Here is a 12558-nt window from a genome sequence, read left to right as displayed (position 1 = left end):
TGTCTCTGGGATTCTCCAGGCAAGAACACAGGAGCAGGTAGCCATTCCCTTCTCCAGAGGATCTTCCCAACCCAGGGATCAAACCTGGGTCTCCAGCATTGCAGGCAAATTCTTTACCTTCTGAGTTAGAAGGTCACATTCGGAAACAGTACATTTTTCCCAGGGTGTTGGAAAGATTTCCCAGAGAAGGAGCATTTGGACTGGGTGCTGAAGGATGAGTAGGAGTTTGCCAGGCAGGACTGGTTTGAATCTACCGTGGGTGCTGCAGAGGGTTACCGTGTCCACCTCCTGGGTGGAATTCTGTCCGAGCTCCTCTAACCCGTGGGGATTTGTCTGGGCTCCCCCATCTCCCCTCCCCTCCTCCCTGCACACACTGGCACAAACACAGTCACACACACTCATGTACAGTCACACACCCTCTCACACTCAGAGTCGAGAACTGGTTTCGGTGCACTATCCCCCATCCCCACCAGCACGTGCAGGGAACCAAGGTAACAAGATGCTAATGACAAAGGTAAACTTCAATGAGAAGAACATTTTACAAAATCACAACTGTGTGCTTCCAGGGCCCCCTCCCTGCAACCCAGAGAGCTGCTGAACCTCATGACAGTGCTGCCTGTGGGCGGAAAGCCCGCCAGCCCCACCTTCCGGGCTGACGCAGGGGGTCTGTGGCGGGGCTGAGTGGGAGCACCCTCCCCAGGACCGGCTCCACAGTGCCCCTGTTCTGCCAGCTCACGCACCTGTCTGATTTGGGGGCGTGAACCCCCCATTCAAGGCCCTTCCTGGGCCACCATCACCCACCATCACATCCAAGTGCCTTCAGGACGCCGACCCAAGCCCACAGCACCAACTCTCCAGGTGCGCCCTCTCACCCGTGCCCGGTCGGTCCCCACCCTTCAAGGCTGGCCCTGCCACGGAGTTGCCGCTCCAAGACGCCCGGCCCGGGGCTTGCTCTTTCACAGCACTGGAGCCTGAGCTCCTGGCTACGGGTCCAATGCTCGTCTCTCTCTCTCTCTCTGCTGACTGCCCAGGTCCCCAGGGCTGGAGGCTCTGCTGTCTGTCCCTTTCCCTGGGGTCCCCACGACTCCTCAAGCTCTAAAAGTCTCTCTCAGCCAGCCCAGATCCCTGACTGTCCCTTCTCCCTCTCAGATACCTGCCCCCTGGCCAAGCTGTGGGCTCTGAAAACAGGTGGACAAGGGGGCTTGAAGGGTATGGCTGGGGACTTCCTGCAGCCAGCAGGCCCTTTGCGCCTTTACCCTTGAGAGTGTCCGGCACGAGAACAGACGGCATCTCTGGCCCTCAGAGGTGATGGAGGCCGAGAGAAAGGGAATCCAGGCTGGACCACAGTGGCTGCTTCCCCAGCCTTGACTGCAGGGAGCGCCCAGGGTACGAGGGGTGGGATGCGGGTCTTGGACCTCCGCAGGCAGTACAGGGTGACTGGGTGGCGTTACCCTGGTGTTGACAGCGGAGCAGACCACCGAGGCAGGCTTCTCCCTCGTTTCCATCCAGGTGGGTGGTGATCAAGGCAGGCATACCAGCTGAGTGAGGGTCCAGCATGGGGATACACGCCCAGGCCTCTGCAGTGCCGGCTGGGCACAGGAATGGGGGTCCCTGCGGTGAGATCAGGGAGGACCAAGGCCCAGCCCAACCATGACCCCCTGTGTCCCTGTGTCCTAAGCCACGTCGGCATTTCCACACATTCTCGCTTGGGGGCACCACCACCTTGGGGGGCAGAGCAGAGTCTCCCGGCTGGGGAGCACACCCACATTGGCTTTATGGTTTCGTGAGCCCCCCTCCCCCTGCCCCTGCCTGGGACTCCCCCACCAGTCCTCCAGGTGAGTTCCTAAGCCCCTCCTCCCTCCATGTCTTGACAGATCCAGGGAGGACTTGCCATCCAAGAGCAGTGGCTGCCTGGAGGTGAAGGGGGCGTGCCCTGATAAAGCACAGTGGCGTGGCTTGCGCACTGCACGAGCCCCTTGGGTTCAGCACTTTCCGGCTGTTAGTTCATGTCCTTCATCCGTCCACCCTCTCAACTTTCCATGCATCTGCCCACTCACCCACCCATCAAATCCTTCCATCCATCATCCATCCATCCATCCACTCACCAAACAAATATTCACAAAGGGTCTTGACCCAAGCACAGGGGCAGCAGAGACTGAAGCCAGAGAAACCCCTGTCCCCTCCAGGAGTGGGCATCGGGAGAGGGGAGACGACAACGTCCAACCTCCACCCAGGGTGTCACCCCTGTTTCTCTGATGGGAAAACTGAGGCCCAGAGCCTTCAGAGAAAGAAAACATCCTGTTTCCTTGGCACCATAACCAGGAAGCAAGAGGGACGGTGTCAACATGCCCCAAGTGGAGGGGATCTGGGGTCCATCCCAGGCCTGCCCCACCTCCCCAGAGCCTTGGCTCTCTGCCCCTCGGCCCTGGGTGCCCGCCAAGTGGGTGGGCAGCACTGACGGCAGGAGGCCTCGGGCACGTTGACTGTACTTGGCGATCACTGCAGTATTTATAGGGCTCGACGGGGATAAAAATAAAGTGAGGGGGCGCTGCAGGAGTCACCGCGGCACTGTGGGCCCTGCCTCTCCTGCCAGGAGTCCAGTCGGGCTGGGCGCAGAGGGGAGGGGCAGCAGCGTGTGGGCCCCGGACAGAGCGTGGACTTGCCGGCGGACGTCACGCAGCTGGTGCCCAGCTCAAAGCGGGATCCCCACAACCGCCGCCCCCCTGCTTCTCCTACCCAGGCCTCCCAACAGCCAAGGATGGGATCCCTAGACTGTCCAGCAAGGCGGGGCTCAGACCAGGCTCAGGGCCGCACCTACGCCTGAGGCTGGGTCTCCGCCTGGCCCGGAGGCAGGAGGTCCCCCCTGGGGCTGAAGCCCTGAGTGGAAGCGATGCTCAGGTCCCGTCTGGGAACCTGGAGGCCTGGGAACGTGTCCTCGTCCGGCATCCAGGTCTGGACCCCGTCCGAGTCACTCCCCTGTGAGCCCCTACAGGCAGCAGGGTGGTTCCATGCGGAGGAGGCACCTGCAGCCCTGCACGGTCTAAGGCCCCCACCCCTGGCCTCCAGCCATGAAGCTTCCCCTCCAGCTCCATCCCACCCTCTATTGTTTTTAATTCATGTATTTTAATTGGAAGCTAATGACTTTACAATATTGTAGTGGTTTTTGCCATACATTGACATGAATCAGCCATGGGTGTACATGCGTCCCCCATCCTGAACCCCCCCTCCTGCCTCCCTCCCCATGATCTACTTTTGCTTCGAGCTCTGCCGCTGAAATCCAGCTCCAAGAAGTCAGCGCGTTGGGAGGAGCAGGGTCAGCGGTGAGCAGGCCTGGCCCCTGCCCCGGACCTGGGGCTCGCGGTGGCTCCGGGGGTTGGGGGGCAGGCACCCCTTTCTCCTTCAGGCCAGGCACGAGCTCCCCAGCACTGCTGCCAGCCACCACCAGCTCGCTCTGTGCCACCAGCCTGGCTGGAAGGAGCCTCCTCACGTCCACTGCAGAGCAGCCCACAGCCCAGGCCTGGTGGGTGGACACTGCAGGGGCCGAGCCCTCACCCCAGGCTGGGGCAGCTCTGCAGGGCCGTCCGTGCTCATGCGGGGGCCGGCGGGCGCCCCCGGGACGAAGGCGCCTAGCGCAGCCTCTCCCCCACCCACCCCAGGAGCTGCTCCGGTCCACTCTCCACAGTGAACTGCCAGCAGGCCAGTCTCTCAGGACCCAGGGACAGGACTCTGGCTGTGGGCCACCACCTCCCTGCCCCCCACCCCGGACTGGGTCGGGGTCTCACCGGTGACAGCTCACCCCACTCCTGAGTCGCACAGGAGTGCAACTCAGGAGTGGGTACCCACACTGCCGTCAGCAGCGGCCGTGGCGTGCGCTACCCCACCACTCTGTCTTGCTGCCACCGTGGGAGCATGGACACCTCCCGTCCCCGCTGTCACAGCTGTGCGTGGTGGCCACGTCCCCTCCGCAGGGCAGGCGTCAACACTCAGCCCCACGGTGGCCCCATCCACCCTCACCGCTCCCCCACCCTGGGGAGGCCCACCAGCTCTCAGTCCCAAGAATGCTGTTTGCCTAACAGAGGCTGGTTCTTCCATCCATTTAGTGACAGAAGAGGATGAGAACTTTGGAACCAATGTCTCCGGGCAGCTTTCCTGGTGGTCCAGTGGTTAAGAATCTGCCTGCCAGTGCCGGGGACACAGGTTCGATCCCTGGTCCAAGAAGATCCCACGGGCCTTGGGGTGATGAAGCCGGTGTGCCACAGCTACTGAGCCCATGCTCTAGAGCCTGAGAGCTTCAACTACAGAGCGTGCACGCCGAGAGCCCATGCCCCACAGCAAGAGAAACCACCGCTGTGAGAAGCCTGTGAACCTCAGTGAGGAGTATATACCCCGCTTGCTGCAACTAGAAAAAGCCCACATGCAGCAACAAACACCAGCACAGCCAAAAATAAATAAGCCTCTACAAAGAAGTCTAAAGGCTCAGAGGGCCAGCATCTCATAGGAAGATAAAGGCTTTTCTCAAGAGTCGAAGAGGGAAGATTGCTGTTAGGCAGTGTGGGGAGGGTCCACACATCTTCAGAAGGTCAGAGGACGATGCTCCTGCCACCCACCCTTCCTGAATTCTGGGTGACTCGGCCGAGTGGTCAGTCGGCTTTGGACCGATGGCTTTGGACCGTGCCTGCCCCATCACGTGGCCCGGTTACCTTCACCCCGGCCTTCTGCATGTGGGGTGATGCTTCGCTTGGCAGGTCAAGCCTAGACCCTCCCTCATGTCCCAGATGGAGGGTCTGTGACTCCCCCATGTTGGAAACACAGATAATTAAATGGGGGGACCCATCCCCTCTTACCTTCTCCCATTTGAAGATAGGTGGCGCCCCAGTCGGCCTCCCAGATGGCGCTGGTGGTAAAGAACCTGCCTGCCAGTGCAGGAGGTGTGAGAGACGTGGGTTTGATCCCCGGGTCAGGAAGATCCCCTGGAGAAGGGCCTGGCAACTGACTCCAGTATACTTGCCTGGAGAATCCCATGAACAGAGGGGCCTGGTGGGCCACAGTCGATAGGGTCACAAAGAGTCGGACACGACTGAAGCGACTGAGCGCGCGTGCACAGACACCCTGGTGGTTGAGGCCGTAGGGCGGGGAGATTGGTGTCAGTCGCTGGGGTTCGGTTCTAGGTAGGACGGTGCAGGCACACACACCCCCTCACGGAACGTGGCTATGAAACCTGGACAGATCACACAGAGCAGCTGCGTGAGGACTCTGGCGAGTGAAGGCAAGCAGGTGCCTGGGAAGAAAACTGGACTTTGAAGCACCCTCAACTCACTGGCGGCTTCTCCCCTTTGTCCCTCGGGTCCTGCAGCTTAGACTCAAGGCAGGCTGAAGTCTGGAATAGGCATCAGAGCCACCAGAAGAGTTCAGAGAAAATCCCTCCAGTTATGGCTCAAGGAAGAGGGTGGAGAGATGCCCAGCTTATTTTTCTTTTCTCTGTCATCACCCAGCCCCCAGGCAGTCCTCACAGTGGCCAGCTTGGCTTCAGCTGGCGACAGCAGTGGGCCCGCGGGCGTTCAGTGTACCAGTGGAGGGGAGATGCCCTCTCCAACTAGAAGCTGTGCGCTCAAGAATGCCAGTTCTTTCTCACCTTTTTTTCCATCACCCCCTCCTCACTCCACATGGTCCTGGATATGGACACAGCCCTCAGAAGTACACAGCAGAGCATTCTAATGAAAACCCCTCCCTTTGGCCAAAGACCAAAAGGAAGGCATCCCAGTAAATGAAGGATCAGAGAACACAGAGAAGGGGTGTGGGAAAGTGACCCTTACGTGTGTGTGATTGCCAAGGGTCAAGCTAAGCGGGTGTGGACGATGAACGGTGTGCCAAAAATCTAAGAAACGAGCTACAGGGTAGACACTGCCCAAGCCCAGAACGACCGCCGGACGCTCACACAGGATGGATCTGAAGAGCAACAAAAGGCTCTAACCTCTGACCTGACGCAGGAATCCCAGCCCCTGAAGACTGGTCAGAGCCTGAACGCGACTGGTTAGATTGTCTGCTCCAGCCTAAGTATCTACATCTCCATGGGACTCAGACAACATCCAGAGCCTATAAAGTAGTATTCAAGATTTCTAGGATGCAATCCAAAACAATTTGGCATACAAAACAGGAAAATCACAACTTGTGTTTTGCATGGAACAAAACAATAAACAGGAGCCAACTTGAGATAACACAGATGTTAGGATTACCAAACAAAAATTTAAAAGCAGCCGTTATAAAAATGTTCCAATAAGTATGGGCAAACACTCTTGAAATAAAAAATATAGAAACCTCAGGAAATAAAGACAAGAGGAAGAAACAAACGGAAACATGACAGCTGAAAAATACGTAAGCAAGGTGAAAAGCACCAAGGGGTGGAGTCCCAGAGAAGAAGGTGAAAACAGAGGAAATCACTAGTGGACGTGAACACAGGCCAAGTCAGAGTCTCTGGTACGAGCAGGAGGAGAGCTGAGATTAAGAGAAGAAAAACATAGCCTCTGGGACCAGAGGGATACTATCAGAAGGTCTAATATTCCCAGACTCGGGATCTCAGAGAGAGACAAGAAAGTGTGACGCAGAAAAAATATTTGAAGAAAAAATGGCTGAAGATTAGTTAAAATACATAATCCTACAGGCTCAAGATCAGTGAACTGAAGAAATTCATTGTCAGATGCATCAAGGTCAAACTGCTAAAAACTAAAGACAAAGAATTAACTCATGAAAGTGCAAAGAAAAATAACGAATTATTTGTAAGGGGAAAATTATCCAAATGACTTTGACTGTCTCATCAGCAACCACGGAGGCAGACAGAAGGGCCACCCTTGTTTGCCAAGTGCGGTTCAGACTTCTATGTCCAGCAAAATACCTTTGGGGAAGGAAGGTGAAATGATGACATTCCCAGATGAAGGACCTCTCTCTCTGTGCCAATTTTGCAACTTCCTGTGAGTCTATCGGGCTTCCCTGGTGGCTCAGTAATAAAAAACCCGCCTGCAATTCAGGGGATGTGGATTTGATCCCTGGGTCGGGAAGATTCCCTGGGGGAGGACCACTCCAGTATTTTTGCCTGGAGAATGCCATGTACAGAGGAGCCTGGTGGGCTACAGTCCATGGGGTCGCAAAGAGTCAGACACAACCAATGATAACAAATGTCTGGGGCGAGGGCCTCAGAGCTGGGACGGCCGGGCCCCGGGGGCAGTCTGGGTGGGACAGCAGCTCGTGGGCCGTCCCTGCCGTGGCGCTGAGACAGACCGCCCCCGGCCAGCGGGGCCCGGCCCTCTACACTCATCTGTGGCTCCCTGGCTCCCCCTTTCTGCCTCCCCCCCTTTGGTGTCCCGTCTTCCCCACCTTGACACTCTGAATGCAGCAGGGCCCTGCCCCATTACAGTGGAAATAAGAGATGGAGAATGGCACTTATTGGGCACCTACTGTGTGTGGGTCCCTGCTGGTCGCTGACACACCACACCCATGAGGGGGACACCTTCGCCCCACTTCACAGATGAGGTATCTGAGGCCCAGTTGGAGGTGGCAGTGGGCACAGGAAGGGCTGGGATTTGAACCCAAGGCCGCCTGAAGCCAAGGGCCCCCCTCCCACGCCACAGCTGGTCTTGCCTCTGCTTCTGCTTTGCCCTCTGGTCGCTCTGCGCCGGCTGTCCACCACCAAAGGGGAGGGGCAAGGGGGCAGCAGCGATGCTGGGCGGGCCTGGAAACCACGCAGGGACTCCTTTCAGCTCAGGGTGGCTGGGGCTGGGGCACCCACAGACCTCTGAGTGGGAGCCCGGCCCGGGCGCCTGGCTGCCAATGACTACTCACGCCGTCAAACTGGGTTGTGCTAAAAACTGCCTCCCGCTGCAGGAGAGGACTTGTTAATTAATTAAATGACACTTTGGCTCCCTGCATGGCCAGTGAGTGAGAACGGCCCCCGTGGTTCGAGGATCTGGGGCGAAGCAGGAGGGCAGGAGGCGGGCGGCTCGGGTGGCGGGTCAGGCCGCTGGGGGCTCGCTGGGCAGAGGCCAGGCCCTTCTGCAGGCCTCGTAGCCACACGCAGCCCTCGGAGGCCGGGCGGGCACAGGCACAGTGGGGGTGCAGGGGTGGCAGCGCCACGCTGCACACCATGCCCGGCCCCTCCTCTGAGGCAGGCCAGCCCATCTCCTCATTTGGATGGTCCACCTCTGAGTGGCTGTTCCCGGTGGGTGGTCTGCCCCATGCCCGTCCATGGGGGTCTTCCCTGTCTTGGCCCACGCTGCCTCCTCCCTGCCCAGAGTGGGCATATGTCTGACCATCTCTGTGTCCCCCGTCACCTCTGACCTGGATCTGAGGCTTATGCCCCCAGTGATCTATGGATGACCAAGGGAGGTCACCCCTGGGCCACAGCTCCAACAGGGGGTACGGCTCCGCTTGCCAATGGGTGTCAAGTTCTGGCTGAGGGCTCGGCCCAGGCGTGAGGGCAGGCCCTGTGCTGGGATCACCTCAGCACTCCTGTAGCCACCGGGTTCAGGCCCTCATCACCCAGTGCCCCTCCTTCCTCGGAACAGAGCCCTGGGTCTGCAGGGGGTGAGTAGCTGCCAGAATAAAGACTTCACTGTGGGGCAGCCCAAGTCTACTTTCTGACCAACAGGATTCATAGGAAGTGATGAATGGGAAGCACCTGTAAAGAGCAGAGCAGACCTCTATTCTCTGCTTTGCCTTCCTACTAGCCAGAAGACAGACGCAACAGCTGGAGCTCAAGCAGTTACCTTGCACCATGAGGTACAAGATGTGTGATGAGGAAGACTGTGTGGGGTGCAGGTGAGGATATGGATGCTGATTCACCCTGCTCTGTGAAGAGGGCCATTATGAAGGCAAAGTCAAGGCGTGAGGATAAGGCAAAACAAGGAGATTTCAGAGAAGCCGAGCTGGAACCTTGATCACAGTTTGCCTGAAACCCATGTTGTCTTCATTTACAGGGGTCAATCCATTCCCTTTATGGTTTAAGCCAGCTGAGATGGATTTCTGTTACTGTCCACTGAAACCTTCCCAATAGATACTGTGGGGGGAGACAAGTGCTGTGAGAGAGGCGTGCGGTTCAGTTGCCCTGTGTGGGCAGGGTCCTGAGGAGGGAAAGGAGGCTGGGGCACTCAGGGCAGGCTTCCTGGAGGAGGAGGAGCACTTCCGGGCAGTGGGGCGAGGGCGTGGGGGCTGGGCATGGGGTGAGCAGCCCTTCAGACGGGGGCAGAACTGGTGTCTCCTGGTTGCCAAGCCCAGGACGCTGCCAGTCTCCATTCGGCCCAATTTAAATTTCGCAGATAGCACCTCTCACGTTCCCTGGAGCTGTGAAAAGCACAGCATGACCTTTATACAATCCGGGCAGCTTTATTCCTCAGGCCCCCCAGATTCTCCAGGCTTGCCACTCCCCCCTCCTCTGGCCACACGTACATGCCAGGCGGGCGCGCACACACATGACAAAGCCACGCGCCTGTGCTCTCATGCCCGTGGGGTCTCCACAGGTGTCCTGTGCTAGTGTTCACGCTCACACACATGAGTGCCCTCGTGTGTGACCTGTGCGCACACTGGTGCGCCATACCCATGGCCAAGCCCCCGTGTGCATACTTGTGTCCTTGTGGGCGTACACACTGACACAGGTGTGGTGCGTGTGTGCAGGCACGGGCTCTGTGCACACATACACACACACACACCAGCATACACACACGCATCTCAGCGCCCGCGGGGGTCCCAGGAGCTCAGCACCTCCCCTCACTCTTGGTCAGGTGGTTCCAGGCCCTGCTGGCTGTGCCAAGAGGTGGGGGTGCCGCATTTTAGGGGGTCATGGGAGGTGAAGGTGAGGAACCATCCCCCACCCTCAGATCAGCGCTTGGGCTCCAAGGGCAGGGAGGGGCCAGGGCAGGGAGAGGTCCTGGGTCTTTTCTCCTTGTATTGGTTGGAAAATAGCCTTCCCCACCTTCTCAGGGCCTGGGGAGCTGAAGATCTTCACGCATCTAAATCTGGGGCCGGCAGGTCGCGGGCGCCATGGGCACAAAGGAGGTCAGCCCAGGAGGGACAAGTTCCACAGCCCTGGCCCCGTTTGTGACCCACATCGCCTGCCAGGGCACTCGGGGCACTGCCAGAGTGAACGCTGCAGTGAGGTTCCAGGGGTGGGGGTGAGTGGGGTATGCTGAGACTGGACTGCCTACACAACACACACACACACACACACACGCACGCACACACACACACCCTGGCCCGCTGTCCTTGTAGACACCCCCAGGCAGGCCCCCTAAACCCTCTCCCTTCCCTCACTTGATCCAAGAAGCTGGGCTCCGGCCCGTCCTGGGCAGGAGCCAGACTCCATAGCCCCTCATGCCAGGCCCCGGGTGACCCCAGCACGGAGCCTCTGCTTCATCACCCACACTGCCCTCTGACCACCAGGGGCACCAGGGCCCTGCCCCGCCTGCCACGTTCCATCCCACCCCCAGCTTCGGGGAAGAATCTGACTGCAGAAACGGGAGGTCAAGGAACACGGACGGCAGCAAAGTGAAGTGACTGGCCCCAGGCCTCAGGAGCTCGAAGGGTTGGAGCTGGCGTTTGGGGCCGCCTGCCCGCAGATGCACACGCAGGGCTCCCATCCCAGGATGCTGGCGTCCCTGGCCCCTGAGTCCACCAGTCCTCACCGCCAGCCACCTGCACCACCCGTCTCCTTGGTGCCATGCCCTCCCCCTGGTAACCAGTGGCCCGCTCTGCCAGCCCAGCACCCGGCTGTCTGTGGGGCCACATGCCTCCCGGGACCGGAGCTTTCCCCCGGGATTCAGGTCCTCCAGCACACGGCCTCTGATCGAAGCCGCTGGGCCCTGCTCCGGCATCAGGTGCGCCTCGCCGGGACCTCTGGGCTCCTGCTCGTCCCGCCTGGTGCCCGGCCTCGTTCGGGCCCGACTGACCCCTATCCAGGCCAGCTCAGCTGGCCGCCCATCCCCTCTTCGGACGGAGCAGTACCCAACCCTCTTGGCTGCCTGTTTATTTCTTCCCTCTTCGCGTTTCACTCCTTTTTCTCCCTCTGAATTGGCGCGGAGTGGGGAATTCACCCTCCCGGTTCCCAGCCCAGTACACGCGCCTCTCTGCGGCCTTAATTATCTAATTTGTAATATTTCATCTCCCCTCCCTTTCATCTCCCTCCAAACACCCCGACCGGTTAAAATAAATATGTATTTTTAATTCTGAGGCGCCTCATTTAATCTGGCGGCAACGTTCCGCCACTCGCTGGTATGCATCTCCGGCTGAGTCACACTCCAGCCCACCAGGCACACCGGCCCCCCTGCCCACCCACCAGGGGGCTGCGTGGAGAGAGGGCTTGGGGCCATGTGCCCGGGAGGCAGGCCCAAGACAGGCCGGCAGCGTGCTGGCCCAGAGGTGGCCCTTCCCGGGGAGGCCACAGGACACCACGAGGAATCCCAAGGCAGCTCCTGGCCGTGAGCACGGCCCCAGAAAGTCAGCCTGGGGCGTCCAGAGTCACTCCCCTGCCTCCTCCCGGGGCCTGGCCAGGCGCACGGGGAGGGCCTGTTGACTGGTGGGGAGAGGCGCCCTGGCTGGAAGCGTCTGCCCCTTCCCCTCTGTGGGTGTCTCCGGCTGCTTCTCCCTTTCACTGGGCTAGGTCAGCAGGTGGACCTCACCTGGGGTGGCTGCTCTCAGACCACGCGGAGGTCATGGCCACCCCCCCTGGAGACCCCCATCCCTGCCCCGGCCTCGTCTGCCGCTCTCCTCTCCCCACCCACCGAGCTCCACGCGTCAAGCTTGACAGGGGAGGGGTGGCACCTGGCCTGGCACCTGGCCTGCCTGCAGCAAGGGTGCCCTGGAAGACAGGAAGCCAGAGCCCCAGCCCTGCACCCCGTGGCCAGGCCCAGCTCTGACAGGGCTGGAGGGTTCATCCAGGGGCACCCAGACCCCTACTCTCCCAAAGGCCTGTTGGCACACGCTGCCTCTAAGCTGTTGGCCTGAAGGTGATTTAACGTCCTTAAGTCAGTGGGTATCTTGGCTCCTAAGTGAAGTCTTCCTGGCTAGTTGGTTTGTTCATTCACTCAATCATTCACTGGGTCATTCGTCCACAGAGAGCCTGGCTGACAAGGAAGGAGGGCCCCAGGGATTCAGGAATGAGCCGTGTTGGAAGACGGGGTCTGAACCAGGAAGGCTGCAAGCTCAGGGCTGAGGCAGTGGGCGTGAGACAAGCCCCCGCCCCGGGTCTCTCTCAGGCCCCAGAACTGCCGCTCCCACCGGTGCTCAGAGCAGGAGCCGAATCCAGGTTACACCCAGACCCGGGCCCGGCCCCCTGCCTTCCTGCCGCTCTCAGGGGCCGGCAGGCAGCAGGTCTGAGTCTCTCCAGGTCTACTCCACTGACCCGCTCCAGCTGACCTTTCCCTTCTCCCTTCACCTGAAGGACCGGGAAAGACGAATGTAAACCACAGGAGATGCCCATCTGTGCCCCTAGGCAGGACCTGCGCCAAGGACAGGAGAGGTGACAGCCAGCGCCCCTCGGGTGCTGGACAGGTCAAGCTTCCAGGGCTGGACAGGTCA

This window comes from Bos javanicus, chromosome 14 (genome assembly GCF_032452875.1).
Source record: "Bos javanicus breed banteng chromosome 14, ARS-OSU_banteng_1.0, whole genome shotgun sequence".
Classification (NCBI taxonomy): Eukaryota; Metazoa; Chordata; class Mammalia; order Artiodactyla; family Bovidae; genus Bos; species Bos javanicus.
This window is presented reverse-complemented; position numbering follows the sequence as displayed.